Source organism: Ceratotherium simum, chromosome 10, assembly GCF_057802395.1.
Source record: "Ceratotherium simum simum isolate JZ-2026a chromosome 10, ASM5780239v1, whole genome shotgun sequence".
Classification (NCBI taxonomy): domain Eukaryota; kingdom Metazoa; phylum Chordata; class Mammalia; order Perissodactyla; family Rhinocerotidae; genus Ceratotherium; species Ceratotherium simum.
Window position 1 is genome coordinate 13,708,292 of NC_141909.1, and position 15,866 is coordinate 13,724,157.

At 45.7% G+C, this 15,866-nt stretch overlaps 1 protein-coding gene across 4 annotated transcripts in view; it reads right to left on the reverse strand.

Annotated features, from left to right (window-relative positions):
* The window catches only part of FARP1 (FERM, ARH/RhoGEF and pleckstrin domain protein 1), a 291,100-nt gene extending 275,467 nt beyond the window's left edge, over positions 1–15,633 (reverse strand). For 2 of the 4 annotated variants that reach the window (XM_014781832.2, XM_004423128.3), the window contains exon 1: positions 14,468–14,826. The gene's annotated coding sequence lies outside the window, so the exon portion shown is untranslated. Of the gene's footprint in view, positions 1–14,467; positions 14,828–15,566 lie in introns of those variants that run through there. The other 2 variants (XM_087435901.1, XM_087435902.1) reach the window with 2 other exon arrangements.
* Positions 15,634–15,866: the final 233 nt, after the last annotated feature.

Sequence of the window (15,866 nt, forward strand, 5' to 3'; positions counted from 1 at the left end):
TAATATGGCTGGCTAATTATAAAAGCAATAAAAATTCATTACGGGAAATTTAGAAAAAAAAGAAAAATTCAGAGGAAAAAATTAAAATCACTCATATGAGTCCTATCCGAAGAAAACCATGGGTAACACCCTTTTCTCAATGCACGTGAATATATATTTTACATACAATTTTAAACAAATGTGTTCAACACTAAGAAGCAAACCAAGAGGATACTCACCAAAGATGAGGTAAGTGACCCCCCAGACACAAGAGGGTCCAGGAAGAGCATGAGAAGTAACTTTAGAACCTCAGCATCCCACCGAAGGACAAGGGGACTACATTTTACAAAGAAATGGAAAAAAATGATTTGCGACAAAGTTTACCTCTTAAGAGAGTTAAGCTTCAACAAATATTTATTGAGTACCTACTGTATTCCAGGCACTGGGAAGGCAGTGGTGTAAAACACTTAAGTAGAAGTTGCTCTCAGTAAGTGAGGAAAGACTTCCTGAGCTTCTTTCCTGGCTCTGCCAATTATAAGCTGTGTGACCTTTGGCAAGCCACTTAACCTCTCTGTGCCTCAGTTTCCTCTTATGTAAAATGGGAATTAAAAATGAGGGTGGTTGAGGGCCGGCCCGTCGCCTAGCAGTTAAGTGCTCGCGCTCCGCTGCTGGCGGCCCTGGTTCGGATCCCGGGCTCGCACCAACACACCACCTCTCCGGCCATGCTGAGGCCGCGTCCCACATAAAGCAACTAAAAGGATGTGCAACTATGATATACAACTATCTACTGGGGCTTTGGGGAAAAAAACAGAGGAGGATTGGCAATAGATGTTAGCTCAGAGCCGGTCTTCCTCAGCAAAAAAAGAGGAGGATTAGCATGGATGTTAGCTCAGGGCTGATCTTCCTCACAAAAAAAAAAAAAATCAGGGTGGTTGAGATGATTAAATGAGTCTGTACAGGTAAAGCATTTAGAACTCAGCCTGGGACTTAGAAGCACTCAATAAAAGTTAGTGTTCAAAGAAACGAAACGAGCAAGGAAGAGAGAAAACACACCGGCACAAACACAGAGGGTGGAAGGCCCTGGGAGTAGACCTTAGCCTCAGGAAAGGCTTCTGAAGGAGGTGGCAGGGACTGGGTGGACACCGGAGCTGAGAGGGACTGGGTAGACGACCCCTGCATCCCAAGCCGAGGAAGCAGCAGGTGCAGAGATGGGAGGATGTGAGGGAGGAGGGCTCCTGTCCGGTTTCAGGAACCGCACACAGACCAGTGTGGGGAGGGGGGCGGGTCAGGGGGAAGGTGAAATAAAGGAGGCTGGGAAAGGAAATGGGCCGAAGGTGCCAGAGTTCAGCCACTCTTCTTTTCAGTCACAGCTAAACAGGCAGAGGTACATTATTCTACATCACGATCCCTTCAAAAAGGAAAGCTTTCTGGACCATTCCAGTCAAGTCAAAGGGTGCTGATTTACGTATTTTAAAATTACTTTTACAAGTAGGCATTTTCTAAAAGTTCTATAGAGGCAGAGATGCAGTAAGCAGATCCTCATACCTGCTCTCCAGATAGCCCTAACCCATCAGTGATGTCTCTCAGAGTCCTTCCAGCATGATACAGCTGAGCTCACAGAACATATTTCCTATTTGGGGGATATTACTAAAAAGAAAGACCCGAGAACAAGATTAGACAAGAAATTTGTTCTTTGCTAATTCACAATGATTAGATTTCCTTTTCAGGAAAGGAAAAAAATTGGAAAACATATATAGAGACTAAAAGAAGCTGTGACCAACACCTTTGCCAAAAAGAATGTGATTATTTAATGTGTTTATCTTTGTTGGTATGTTCTGAACAGTTAAGATTCTAAGCTTCATGGTTTAATAATACAAATAACATCTACCATGAGCTTTGTATAACCTGACAGTCTCTTTTTATATATTATCTTCAATTCTCAAAAGAAATTCCAAATTTCCAAAATCCCAACTCTTAAAAGATGCTGATCACCAGGACTTTTACAAGCAAGTGATTTAGCATCTGTGATTTACATCTTAATCGGTATTATTTAGTAGATATTATTATCTTCATTTTTTAAATGAGAGGAAACGAGGACTCAGAAATGAAATGACTTGCTCTAGACCACACAACTTTTGAGTGGCAAACTGGGATCTGAACACAGGTCCCTCAGGTCCTATGGTAGCCAGTTTCCAACTTGGCCCCCAATGATCCTTGCCTCCTGGCATCCACGCCTTTGTGTAGTGCCCTCTTCTTGAATCATGGCTGGCTTGTGTGACCCAGAATCCTGTGGAAGTGACACTGTATGACTTCCAAGCCTAGATTATAAAAGTCATGGCAGTTTCTACCTTGGCATCCTCACAAATCACTCACTCTGGGAGAAGGTGGCTGCCACGTTGTGAAGACACTCCAGCATCCTGTCCAAGGAGCCTGTGGGATTCCTTGGAAGCAGATCCTACAGCCCCAGCCAACATCTTTACTGCAAACATCAGAGCCAAAACTGCTCATCCAAGCCCCTCTCAAAGCCCGGACCCACAGAAACTACAGAAGACAATAAATATTTACTATTGTTTTAAGTCACTCAATTTGGGAGTAATCTGTCACGCAGCACTAGATAACGAATACACGCCCTGAAGCCCGTGTTCTCTTCTCCATATCTACACTGGCTTTCAGCTGCTTCTGTAATTTTATCTTTTAATTATTATCACTGTATATTCAAATAGAGAATTAAAAAAATAATTACTGAAATCAAACCTATACACCCTATCAGGTCTCTGAAATAAGCACTTATAGAACTGAATCTTATTTACACCTATTTCTTGCTGGCATTGCTACATTCCAGGCCTCAGATTTTATATACACAATCGTTGTTTTTGATCTATCCCTTCAAAAAACAGGCAGCTGGCAGAGCTCGTACAGCCTCTGCTAGACAGTCCAGGAAACTATCTAGTCATGTCTTTGGTTAAGCCCCTTATAAAGGTGTTTTCTCTGCGTGTTTTGTTTTAAAAAAATAAACATAACCATGCTGAGAAACCACTACACACCTATGCTGAGAAACCACTACACACCTATTAAAATGGCTAAAATAAAAAGCATTGACAATATCAAGTGCTGTTGTGGATTCCACTTCTAGGTATTTGCCTATGAGATAGCAAAACCACGTCCACATCAGAACCTGGAGGTGAAAGTTTATAGCAGCTGTACGTTTATAGCCATTCTACTCATAACTGCCCCAAATTGGAAACAACTCTAATGTCCTTCAACAAGCCAATGGAGAAACAAACTGTGGTACGTCCACATGATGGACTACAACTCAGCAATGGAAGAGAGAGAACTATTGACGCTCACAACAACTTAGAAGAACCTCAAAGACGTTATGCTGAGTGAAAGAAGCCAGTCTCAAAAGGTTACATACTCTGTGATTCCACTTCTATGACATTCTGGAAAGGACCAAACAATAGTGACAGAGCAAAGATCAGTGGTTAACAGGGGTGGAGGAGGGGAGAAGAGAGGATGACACAAAGGGACAACATTTGGGAATTTTTTGAGCTGATTGAAATGCTCCATATCTTGATTGTAGTGTTAGTCACACAAATTGGTGCATGTGTAGCAAACTGCACAGCAAAAAAAATGTAACTTTACTCTATATTAATTTTTTAAAAAACAAATATACATACACTTTCCTTCTGAAGCAATTTCAATTCCTTTCTCCCTTAAGAAGAAACATATGCCTTTGTTAAATCACCTTCAGGGCCTAGACATCTGTTGATTTCCAAATCTTAGAAAAAATGCTGATCACAAGGACTTTCACAAGTAAGTTATTTAAAATCCGTGACTTGTATCTCAGGAGTCCACTTTCTTTCAAACAACTACCATTTGTGATTTTCCCCTACAGCTGCAGACAAATCTCCTGCTATGTGTCCCATAAACAATCTTGCCTGGGAGCAAAAGATCTTTCAGGAGAATGTAGATATTACTGCAAAGGTTCTCAATAAGTATTTGCTGAGTGAGTGAATGGTGGGTTGATCCCTGAAGTCACAGGAGATTAGCTGTATCTGCCCCCAGGCTGTCCCAAAGGCATCTGTGTGAAGGCTTCCGGGAAAAATCAGCTCCTCCATTTTGGGGCACTCTATGAGCACTAGGGGACCATCCACTTAGACACCTCTTGTTCTGGCACCCCATGCAGTTGGCACCTCCTTTTAGTATCAAAAATGTCTCAATCTGGACCAAAAAATATATATGTAGTCCCCTTGAGGACAAGGATTTTTTTGTCTGTTTAGTTCACTAATGTGAATGTCAAGAATCGTGCTCGCCTTATGAGAGGTGCTCAATGGATCTCTGTCAAAAGTAAGACCAGTTTCATGCTTTTTGACTTGTGAAGACATTGAGAAATTAATGAGTTGTGATTTTCCAGCTGCCTACGATCCTACGCTAAGACTTTCATTAATCCATCTAAGAAAGGCTCTTTTTTAAGTACCTAAAAGATATAACAGTAGTTTGTGACACGGCCCTGGACCTCCAGGAACTAACTCTGGTGAGCAAGGCACAATGCACACATTGGGGGTAACTAACCACGCAAGATCCCAGAAGTATGATATCCCAGAAGGATGAAATCCGCTGTGCTGTCGGCCTCGCCGCCCTATTTCCTCAGCACTGCTGAGGAGCTCTCCGAGGGCTTCCGCGTATTATCGCAAAAGGAGTGCCAATGGGCTCCAGAAATAGACACGTTTTAATTGGGAATTTGAAAAATGGGCACGACTTGGACGTGTCACACGTGGTTTGCTGGGGATTGATTAGGGCTGTGAGGAACTAAGACCTTCACTTGCTAAGGCTTCTGACCAACCACAGAGAAAAGGGGGCAGGTCAAGAGTCTGCCCAAGTTCAAAGAAAACAGAGCAGTATGCCCACCTCCCCACGCCAGCGCACCTGGTGGGCTCCGCGCAGGCCAGCTGCGCTATAAACTACAAACTCACACTGAGCCAGCTCCAGTGCCACCCCGTCCTCTCACTTGGGCAAGCGTTCCTCAGCGCCAGCGAGAGGAATGTTGTCATGGGGATAACATAGAACAAGGACAAATTACTTATGACACCCCTCACGAGGGATCGCTAGGTTAGGAGCGCTGCTCTTGGAACACAGACATCAATGTTTCTGTGATCATGAACTTGCTGAGCTCGCACACAGCCCCGGGAGGTGGTGGGACAGAGGCCTGTCCTTCATGCTTCTGCCTTTACTTTCCCTGCTGGTCCCCCACCAGGAAGGTTTTTTCCCCCTTATTTCTGCCTATCAATCCTATCCATTTGGAAAGGCTACTGTTGTCTGGGCACAATCTCGTCATCCCCCCAGCCTTGTACACTCCCCCTCTCCCCCCACCCCCACGCAGCATCACAAGAGTGGTCCCTCATCTGGCCTAAACAGGGGTCCTTCCCTGGGGGCTGGGGATGGGGGTTCAAACTCCAACAGGTGATTCTCCAACAGAGCAGGAGCAGTATGAACGCTTCTCCAGGGGAACTGAAAATGCACCAAGGTGCGATGAATTGCCAGGATAACTGGGGGAAAGCTTGGATTTTAAGGCAGGAGCCATGGATGCAATACTTCCTACAATGTGCAGGAGAGCCCCCTACTTCCCTCCTCCCCCCTCACCACCAAAGTGTCCCACTCAAAATGCCAGCAGAGAGGATAACCGGAAAAATGAAGCTGATGCCCAGCACAAAAGCAGAGACTGGACCCTGTGAGGAAAATCCCACAGGGGCTTGACTCTTTGGATCCAGGTCTCTATTCCTGAGACTGGATCCACCTCTGCCCATTCCCGGGTTGCTATTGAGAGCTAAGAAATTCCCTATTGTGCTTCCTATGGCTCAAGCTGGGCTTTTGTCCCCCGCAAGAAAAGAGGCCTAGAGACCTTCCTTTCATACATCTGTGTACAGATGGTCCCTGCAGCAAATACTGGAAGCAAAAGAAAAACCAATAAAGGGCGATGTTAAACACATTCTGCAGAACCATACAATGGAATATTACATGGCCAGGAAACACTTTCACTCCAAAGAAAACTTAGCATGGAAAAACTCAGACAATGTTAAGGGGCAAAAGTGGCTTCTAAAGGTACATGCACCATTCTCCTAATTTTTTTTTTTAATTTTTATTTATTTATTTATTTATTTCCCCCAAAGCCCCAGTAGATAGTTGTATGTCATAGTTGCACATCCTTCTAGTTGCTATATGTGGGACGCGGCCACAGCATGGCTGGAGAAGTGGTGCGTTGGTGCGCGCCCGGGATCCAAACCCGGGCCACCAGCAGCGGAGCGTGCGCACTTAACCGCTAAGCCACGGGGCCGGCCCAAATTCTCCTAATTTTTAAAAAATATATGTTTGTATGTATAGGAAAAAATACTGGGAATATTTCAAATAAACCAAAAGGCAAATGGAAATAAACCAAATTTTAATTTTCATAATCTTTGGCAGGATTACAAGAGATTTTTAGTTTCTGTTTTATACGTGAATACTTTACTAATCCTGTTACAATAAACATACTACAAAAGTGAACACTAAAATAAACAAATAAAAACATACTTTATTCAAAGCTCCACTCAAACGCCACTTCTTCCAACCAGAATCCAGTGTCTCACTATCCTGAACACTTGCACCATTACCTAGTACGTTCTGCAAAGCTCTTGTCATATTCCACCTTCTACTATAATTATCTAGATACTTCTCCCATCGGTCTAGATGCTACACTCTGAGAGCAGGAACTGAGCCCTATTTTTGTGGCACCAACAGTAACTAGTATACTCAACATAAAGGTTCACTAAATATCTGTTGACTTGATAAGCCCTTATATAAACTGAAGTAAAAATAAAACAGCACTGAATATGCAAATTACCCTGGTCAGTTGGCCATGATGATAGTAAGGGATAGGGAGGAACACTCAGAATTCTTTTCAAAAGTTATATCAATTAAATAAAAATTGATAGGAATACTGTTGCTCTATATCCTGCAATTTGTTCACCCAGATATTTTACATTCAATTTATTTGCTTGGATTAATATTCAGGTTATTATTAAATTATTTAACTTTTCCTCAAAGATTCACAAATATCTGTGTCTAATTTAGGAAACCTCTGGTTTACCCGAATCCTCATGTTTCCAAGCAGCTCACTCGACTAACAACGTTGGCCCCCAATGAGATCTGATGCCCGAGAACCAAAAGCTCTGGTAGGATTATAAAGGCAGATATGCATCTCTGATGAATAATGTCTTCACACATCTCCTAAGCAACATTAAATGTGCAGATAAATGCCATTCTAGGTTGACAGACGTGGCAGGCACTGCCACCAGTTTTTCTTAAAGAAATGAAATCCAACCCTCAAGTATGTCCTGTAATCTAAACTGCCAAATGGTCAATTCCAAGCAGATGTCCTGCAAGCCCACCTCAAAAGGAGAGGTAAAATTCACGTAGACTTAGTTACAAAATTGCACAGGTTATCAGCTATCTGAAGTCCTTTAAAATAGTTCATCTCTCACAGTGATTCGATATGACCACTAAGTCACTGTTGACGTAATTAACAAGTAGAAACTTACTTTCTCATAGGTAACGTTAAATGGCAAATGAAAGATAAAGTCTTCCAATTAATGTATCGGTCAGGATGCTTTGGATGACAATAACAGAAAACTCCAACTCAAGCAGAATTAGGAAGTAACTAAATTTATTATTTAGTACACTAAGTCTAGATCTGTATTATTTAGTATACTAAATTTACTATTATTTAGTATACTAAGCTCCAGGTGCAGGAAGATCAATGACTAAATGATGCCCACAGGGACTCTGGTTCCATCTTTCAGCTCCATCATCCTCTTGTCTTCATCCCAAGGCTAGTCACAACATGGCTGCTGTGGTTCCAGGCATCACATCCAGTCTAGTCTTTGGGTCTCTTTTTAAGAGCACAGACACATTTAAGAGCACAGAACTGCCTTCAAAGACCTCCCTGATGCTGGAGGCTTCTGGGAAGGATTTTACTTAATGACTGAGAGGAGCTTGAAGAAGGCTGTGCAGTGACTGACCTGACAACACCAAATGTGTGCGAGTATGAAGCATGGAGCTGCAGCAGCCATTAGCAATCATAGCTAAGTAGGCTGCAGCAGTCTAATTAACCACGAGGCAACAAGCTCGAGTACAAAAAGCAACATGCTGGGGATGGCAGGGTGGAAAGACAGAAAGAATCTGGGTCCTTCAGGATACTCTGAGCTGAGACACCCAACTGGGAACCCCTTCTTCTTATTACTTGAGGCAACTAAATGTTTGATGGCTTAAGTTGCTATTAGTCAGACATTCTACCACTTGCAGACAAATGCACTCTGAAAGGTTCCCTGGAGGGTTTAAGGAAAGGGTACCAATAACTTACCCAACATCACAGAGATGGATGATGCAGAAGGGCAGATCCATCTGATTTCTATGCCTGTACTCCCAACTCTTGTTACCTCTGACACCATCCTCTAACTTCCATATTCTCAAATGTCATAGGATTTTCATTGCACAAATTTTAATTCAAATCAACTGATATTTATTTACCTTCTATGGGCAGGAGAAACAAAAATTAGGAAAACATACTTTCTGACCTGACAATGCTTATTATCTGGTTCAGAAAATGAGAATACACAGATAACAAGATATAATTCCTGCAAAATAGAGGCCCTACAGTCCTTTTACAACCACCTCCATATGCCACCGTGACCTCTTTTCAGAATGTTACATCTTGCTTTTACCCACAGCCCCATTTTTTTTATTGCTTTCAGAAATATTTCTGTCCCATAGTCTTTCTGTGTGCTAAAGAACAAACTTGACTCAATTTTGAATTTTAAAAATCTATTTATTTGATCATAATCTTAAATGATTATTTCCCCAAATTTTCAAAATAAACAAAATTTTTTTCTTTTGTATGTTTTTTCAACTCAGTTTTAGTTAGCAAAGAACAAAACTTCTCCATCACCCTCAAGTAAATGGAGTCTGAGCTCTTGAACACAGCAATACTAGTGAATGCCTGACGTACAAAAATATGTCATTTTCCCAAAGCTGGATAAATTCCCTGACCTTTAATAAGTTCAATAATCAGATCATGTACAATGTTTTCCTAATAACTTTTGCTCTTCAAAAGATACGATTAAAAAATGAAAAGGTTAAAAAATAGACTGGGTGAAAATATTCACAGTACATAGATCTAACAAAGAACTTGTATCTAGACTATACACAGAACTCCTACAACTATAAAACAAGATGACATTAAGTATGTGCAATTTATTGTATGTCAATTATACCCAAAAGCCATATAAAACAATCAGACAAAAAACAATTAAAAAGACAAAAGATTTAATAGACACGTCACAAAAGAAAGTATACAAACGGCCAAGAAGCACATGAAAAGATATCATTAGTCATCAGGGAAAGATAAAATTAAACCACAATGAAATACCACTACACACCCACCAGAATGGCTAAACTGAAAAAGATTGATGATTTCAAGTGTTAGTGAGGATTACAGTAACTGGAATGCTCATACATCGCTGGTGGGAATGTAAAATAGAACAACACTCTGGAAAACAGAAGGCAGCTTCGTATAAAGTTAAGCACACACTTATTATGAGACCTAGCAATAAAAATGAAGACGTCTCCACACAAAGACTTGTTCACAAGTGTTCACAGCATCTTTGTTCATGAAAGCCCAAACTGGAAACATCCAGAGTGGCCAAAGGTGATTGGATAAACAAATCATAGCACATCCAGACCTTGAAATACTACTGAGCAACAGAAAGGAATAAACGGATAAGAGGATGGGAAGGAGGAAGGGAAGGGAGTGGAAGGAAGAAAAGAGAGAGAAATAAAAATAAAGGAGACAAGAGGGGCCCGCCCAGTGGCATAGGGGTTAAGTGCGCGTGCTCCGCTGCCTGGGTTCGCCAGTTTGGATCCCAGGCGCGCACTGACACACTGCTTGTCAACCCATGCTGTGGCGGTGTCCCACATAAAGTAGAGGAAGATGAGCACAGATGTTAGCCCAGGGCCAGTCTTCCTCAGCAAAAAGAGGAGGATTGGCATCGGATGTTAGCTCAGGGCTGATCTTCCTCACACACACAAAAAAAAAGTAAAGGAGAAAAGAAATTACAGCTAGACACGGGGAAACTGTAGAACTCCAAAGGATCTTAAAAGCAGCCAGAGAGAAAAGACAGACTATTTACAAATAAAAACTAGCCTGACTGCCCACATCACAGCAACAGCAATGGAACTAGAAGATAGTTGATTAATACAGGAGCAACAATCCAGAATTTCACACCCAGGTAATCTATCATTCTGGAACAAAAATATTTAAAGGCACACAAAAACTGAGGTTACCACCAACAGATGCTCACTGATGGAAATTCTAAAAGATAAATCTCAAGAAGAAAGAAAATTATCCCAGAAGCTAGTTTCTCAGGTAAGTTTTACTTTCTTCTTCATGCTTTTATTGTCTGATTTTTTTAATGAGTCTATATCTTTTTACAATATTACCCAGCTTCAAAGTTTAAAATTGAAACTGTTCAATTAGAACAAAATGGAAACAAAACCAAATATCAAATTTTTAGATTCCCAGAATAGCAATATATCAGTCTAATATCAAATCTCCCTTAAAAGCCTTAAAGGCTAATTTGAAAGGACATTAAAAACTAGTTTTATTTATTCACTTAACAAGTATTCGCCAAGGGTTTGCCATGTGCCAGGCACTATACTAGATCCTGAATTAACTGGATGAGAACAAAAAATGAAAGTCATCATAATACTGGATTTATAAGTCTTCTCTTATAAGATGTCCTTACAGAAAGCCAAAAGTCTGCATGAAAAATGAAGTTACTCTTGTGGTCAGGAATATGATCATAATAGAGAGTTAAAGGCAATCTAGTTTGGACTGTGGCTCTTTTGTTTGAAAATGTACACAAATATGACAGTTTTACATATGACATTAATTTGGTGTAAATGATGAATTCCTACATTAATTTACCTGCCAATCTTGCAGTTTGTCTATAATTTCCATGTTCTGAGTTGAGTTCATAGGCAGCACTGAGCACGTACTCAGTTTTAGTCACATTGTATTTGACAGTCCCTGGCTTATTATACAAGTATCAAAAGCTTAGAGCACCATATTCAATGATGTATCTATTGCCCACTTTTACTCAAAGTATCCACTTGGCAAAACATTTTTAACTGACTTAAACCAGGGCAAGGGCAGCCTATAGAAAGCCAGTGTCTCCACTTTATTTTTTATTTTATTTTATTTTTTGTGAGGAAGATTAGCCCTGACCTAACGTCTGTTGCCAATCCTCCTCTTTTTGCTGAGGAAGACTGGCCCTGGGCTAACATTCCTGCCCATCTTCCTCTGCTTTATATGGGACGCCGCCACAGCATGGCTTGATAAGAGGTGCATTGTTGCGCACCCGGGATCTGAACCCCGGGCCGCTGCAGCAGAGCGCGCCCACTTAACCGCTTCGCCACCAGGCTGGCCCCATCCACTTTAAAATAAACATTTTCTGGGGGCTTCTTGATTAAAAACAAAGGCTGTATTTGGCATAAAAAGACTGGTGAAATCAGTATTTCAAGTAATTTTAATGGAAACCGTTGGGCTCTGATCTTCCTGGACATGTGGAAGTGGTTAACGCAGCAACCTGGCGGAAACAGAGGGCGCGGCAGAAACTCTAACCATTAAAAAGCAAGAAAAAGAAGTTGATCCACCACTTCCCATTCAATAGCCAGGCTGGGAGAGCCCTCCCTTCAATCAGAAGCACCAAACAACAGGAGAGACACAGCCACATGCAGCCACAGGAACTGAAAAGTCCACCCTCTCCCCTCCCAGGCCATGGTAACCAACAGCTGGAATACCTGTGAGCCCAAAGAAAGGACTCAAGCAACTGTATTTTGGGATTATATGAACCCTCTCTTATCTGTAGCATCTTCAGTTAGAGGGGAAAGAGCATTTCTCAACAATAGTAGGCAGTTCTCTGCAATAAGCAAGGCCAGTTACAAGGGGTTTGTTCGAAATGCCCTATTCACCATGCTATCAGAGCATTCGCCAAGTACATACAAACCCATGAAACTCCCTCAGCCTCTGGGAAAGTCACCATGCCTCTTTCCTAAACAGTGCTCAGCCTTCAAAACTAGGCTCTTGTCTTGTCTCCAGTGTTCTCTAACCTTCTCTGGGATGGAAAAAGGTTTTCTTTTTTGATGTTTCTCACAAGCACTCTCCTCATAAATATTTATCATTTTCAAAATGAATTAAACTCTTCTATGCTCAATGAATATCAGAAGATGAATTCCACATTTTTTAAAAAAACTAACCCTTTCAATACGTATTTAATTATGATATTTTTAAAGCTGTTTGCTTGGACAGTTTCTTTAATGAAAAACAAAACAAAAACATTCACCCAGGTTCCTGGTAGTCTCGATAATTATGAAATAACTGCCATAAACAGAAGAAAATTGTCTAGGATAGATTTTTAAATCTCCTTTTGGTAAACTTGGCTACAAAGTAGCATTAGTATTCTATTATGACCCAAGGAATTAAATCCCTGTATAATCCAGGGAGAGACTATCGATGTGAAAAGAGGCATTATAAACCTAATTCCAGGATTCCCGCAGGGACAGAATTCCTTAAATGAAAAACCGCACCCCAAGTCACAGAGGGCGCGGACAGACTCTGTGACCCTATGGGGCACGGCTACGTCATCACCAAGCATTTCACGTTTCCCATCCACATAAAAGAAACAAGAGATTCTGGGAAGCACTGGGCTGGGAAGGCATCAACTCACTATCTCCACCAACACTTCGCCCAGTAGGCCAGCTGCTGGCCAATAATGTCTATTTATTTTACCCAGAAGCAGATCTATTAGCCAGACATTCTAAAAACACAACCCTCTCACTGTGGTTGGAGTAACTCCAATATTGGTGCCTTGCTGCAGATCGATGCTGCAGGAATATAAAGTGAGCCACGTGGATGCCGAACCCATACACGAAGTGCCTTGTCAGAAACTGTCATACCCAGAAGACCAACCCTTCGGAAAGGCTGAGGGTAAACCCCCAGCAGGAAGGCTGCAGAATGAGGGAAGAAAGCCAAAGACAGACTTCAGAAGGGCCCCCTTGATCCCAACAAGGAGGACAAATTTTAAGGCAACTCCCCCAAAGCTCTCAGGAGCAAAAAGGCCTTTCTTCCTCCTCTCCAGTTTAGACTGAATAAGAAAAGACAATGCTAGCGGATGTTCTGACATGGGCTTGGCAAGTCACCACGTGCAAAGCACGTTAAACATAACCCAATGCTTGGCCGGGGTGTGCTCCAGAGACACTGCCTGCTGGGTGGGGAGATGGGGGTCCACAAACGCCATGGCTCAGGGGAAACCGGGGCACAGAGGAGGGCCTGGCTCAGCAAGTTAAACCCGGGAAACTAACAAGAAAGGCATTAACAACAATAATAAAACGAAACAGCCAGAGGCCACCATGGTACCGACAAGGCTCGGGGAGACAGGCTGAGACCGCTAAACTGTTCCAGATGAGAGGCAATCTCTCCACATCTCAAGGGGCTGATCTGATACCAGGATCCTCGTTTCTTTGTGAGCCTCACCTCCCTCCTTTCTAGGGGACCCTGTACAGATCGCGACAGCCGCTGGGTTCCAAGTGCTATAAACGAAATCCAGACTCATTACGGGGAACTCATTTTTTTCCCCCTCAAATAAAACATATACACACACACTCAAGGGTCTGGCCGAATCACACAGCTAAAGTTTCCGGAACTTAAATCGTAAAACCACAATCAGAAGTTGCTGTTTTGAAAGGCTAACCACAAAAATGTGTCCTTCGCTGAAAAAAAAAAAAGAAAGAAAAGAAAGAAGAAAATTAAAAAACTTTGCTCTCCATAAAGGCTGGCGGTAAAGAGAGACAAAATCTAACTTGGGCAGAGGGTGTGTTCCTCTTTGTCACGCACCAAGGTCCTCAAGCCGCGCTTGGGCGACCCGCGGGCACCCGGCAGCGCGGTGGCACCCCTGCCAGCGGCCACCTCCCGGGCCGGCGATCGGCCTCAGGGGCCGAGATTGCGGCCAGAGGTCCGGAAGCGGCGTCCAGCGCTGTCACCGTGCTGGGTGGGACGGGAGGAAGCGGGGGGAAGGGCGCCGCGGGGTGGGGGAGGCGGGAGGGGACGCGCGCGGAGCCCGCAGCCTGAGTCCGCCGAGGTGAGGAGGGTGCAAAGGGTGGCGCGGAGCCCGGAGGCCCCCGAGCTCCTATTGTTGCCGGGACTGCCCCGGGCCCGGCCGGCGCCTCTCCCGCCTTAGTAAGGGAAGCCCGATCCCGCCCGTCTCCTCCGGGCAGGACCCCGAGGGCCACGCACCCACCTCCACCGGCGCCCCCGGTGGGTCGGCTCGGGGAGCCCGGACTCGCACAAGTTGCCGCCCGCCCGCCCCGCCGCAGTCATTGTTCGCCGCGCGCCTCCTACCTCCACGGCGCCGGCGGCTCCGGCTCCCACTCCCGGCCTCCGGGCTCAGCAGCTCCGAGCCCCCGGCAGCCGAGGGTGCGGCGGCTCCGGGCTGCGCGTGCGGCGCGGGCTCTCGGCTATTAATACCCGTGGGCGGCGGCGGCGGCGGCGGCGCGGACGCGCGAGCGGGGCTGGCGGCGGCCGGCCGAGGTCCGAGCCATCAAAGGTGGCGCTGGGCGGAGGGGAGGGCGGAGCAGGCGGGGTGGGTGGGGAGCGGGCTCAGGGTCGCCATGGCCGCCTGGACGCCGGGCCGAGCGCTACTCGCACGGGGAGGAGCGGCGCAAATCGGGCGGTGGCCGCGTCCACGCCCCGCGCCCCAGCAGAGCGCCCGCAGCCCTGCGCCCGCGCCGGACCGGCCGCCTCCGAGGCCGGCGAGCGGGAAGTGAAGGCAGTCGTGCCCCTCCCCGGGCCTGGGCCGGCCCCTCGGCGGGGGGAGCCTGGGCACCGCGCAGCCTGAGCCGCGGGGACAGTGGGAGAGCCACAGCCCCCTCCAGCGTCCGGGCCTGCGACCTGCGCGCTGGTGCGCCCCGCCCCGCTCCACCCTGGGGGCAGGTGCGCCGAGGGGCAGCCCGCACGGAGCACCCCTCCCCGACCCGGGCGAGCCCACCTCCGATCCGTGCCTTACTTGGTCCTACGACCAAAGACAGTCTCTCCGCGCTGCGCCACCGAACCGAGCGCAGGAAGCGCTGGGGAGTGCGCTGCGCCACCAGGGACACGCCGATCCTGCTGCTGCGGTTGAAAGCGATATAAGGAGAGCGAGAGACGAACGCACAGGCGAAACCAGAAGCAGCTGGAGGGCGATCGGTGGCGCAGACTCTGCAGGTCGCTTGTTGAAGTCATACAGAGGATGCCCCTCCGTGTGCCGACCCAGGACTTTAAAATGTCCCGCGGGGAGCGGCGCTTTGCAGGGACGCACGAGCACCCCCTTTCCCGGGCCACATGCGCGGGCTTCCGGCACCAACCTAGGCTGCGAGGGCCTTAATCCCGGAGGGATAGTTGGCCCCTTCCCCCGCCACGGCCCAGCGTCCTCCACCCCGGCGAAGCCCAGAACAGTCCCCACCTCCACTCGCCCCGTTCCGGGGACCGGAGCGGTGCCTCGCGGGGGAAAGGAGTGGAACTGGTTAGGAGCTGGTTTGCAGATTCTTGTTCGTCCTCGGGGTTTCCAGAACTCGATGCAGGAGGGAGCAAGACTCAGGACCGAGGTGGCAGGGACCTAAGGTGGGGACAGTCACTGTCCCCACCCTCCAGCTGGGAGTGGCGCTTTACCGTCTCCATCCTCCCCTTCCTGAGCCCCTGGTCTCCCCTTTCTTCTCGTGCCTGTAGACCTCTGCGCGGGGAGGGGAAAAGGACCGGCGGCAGC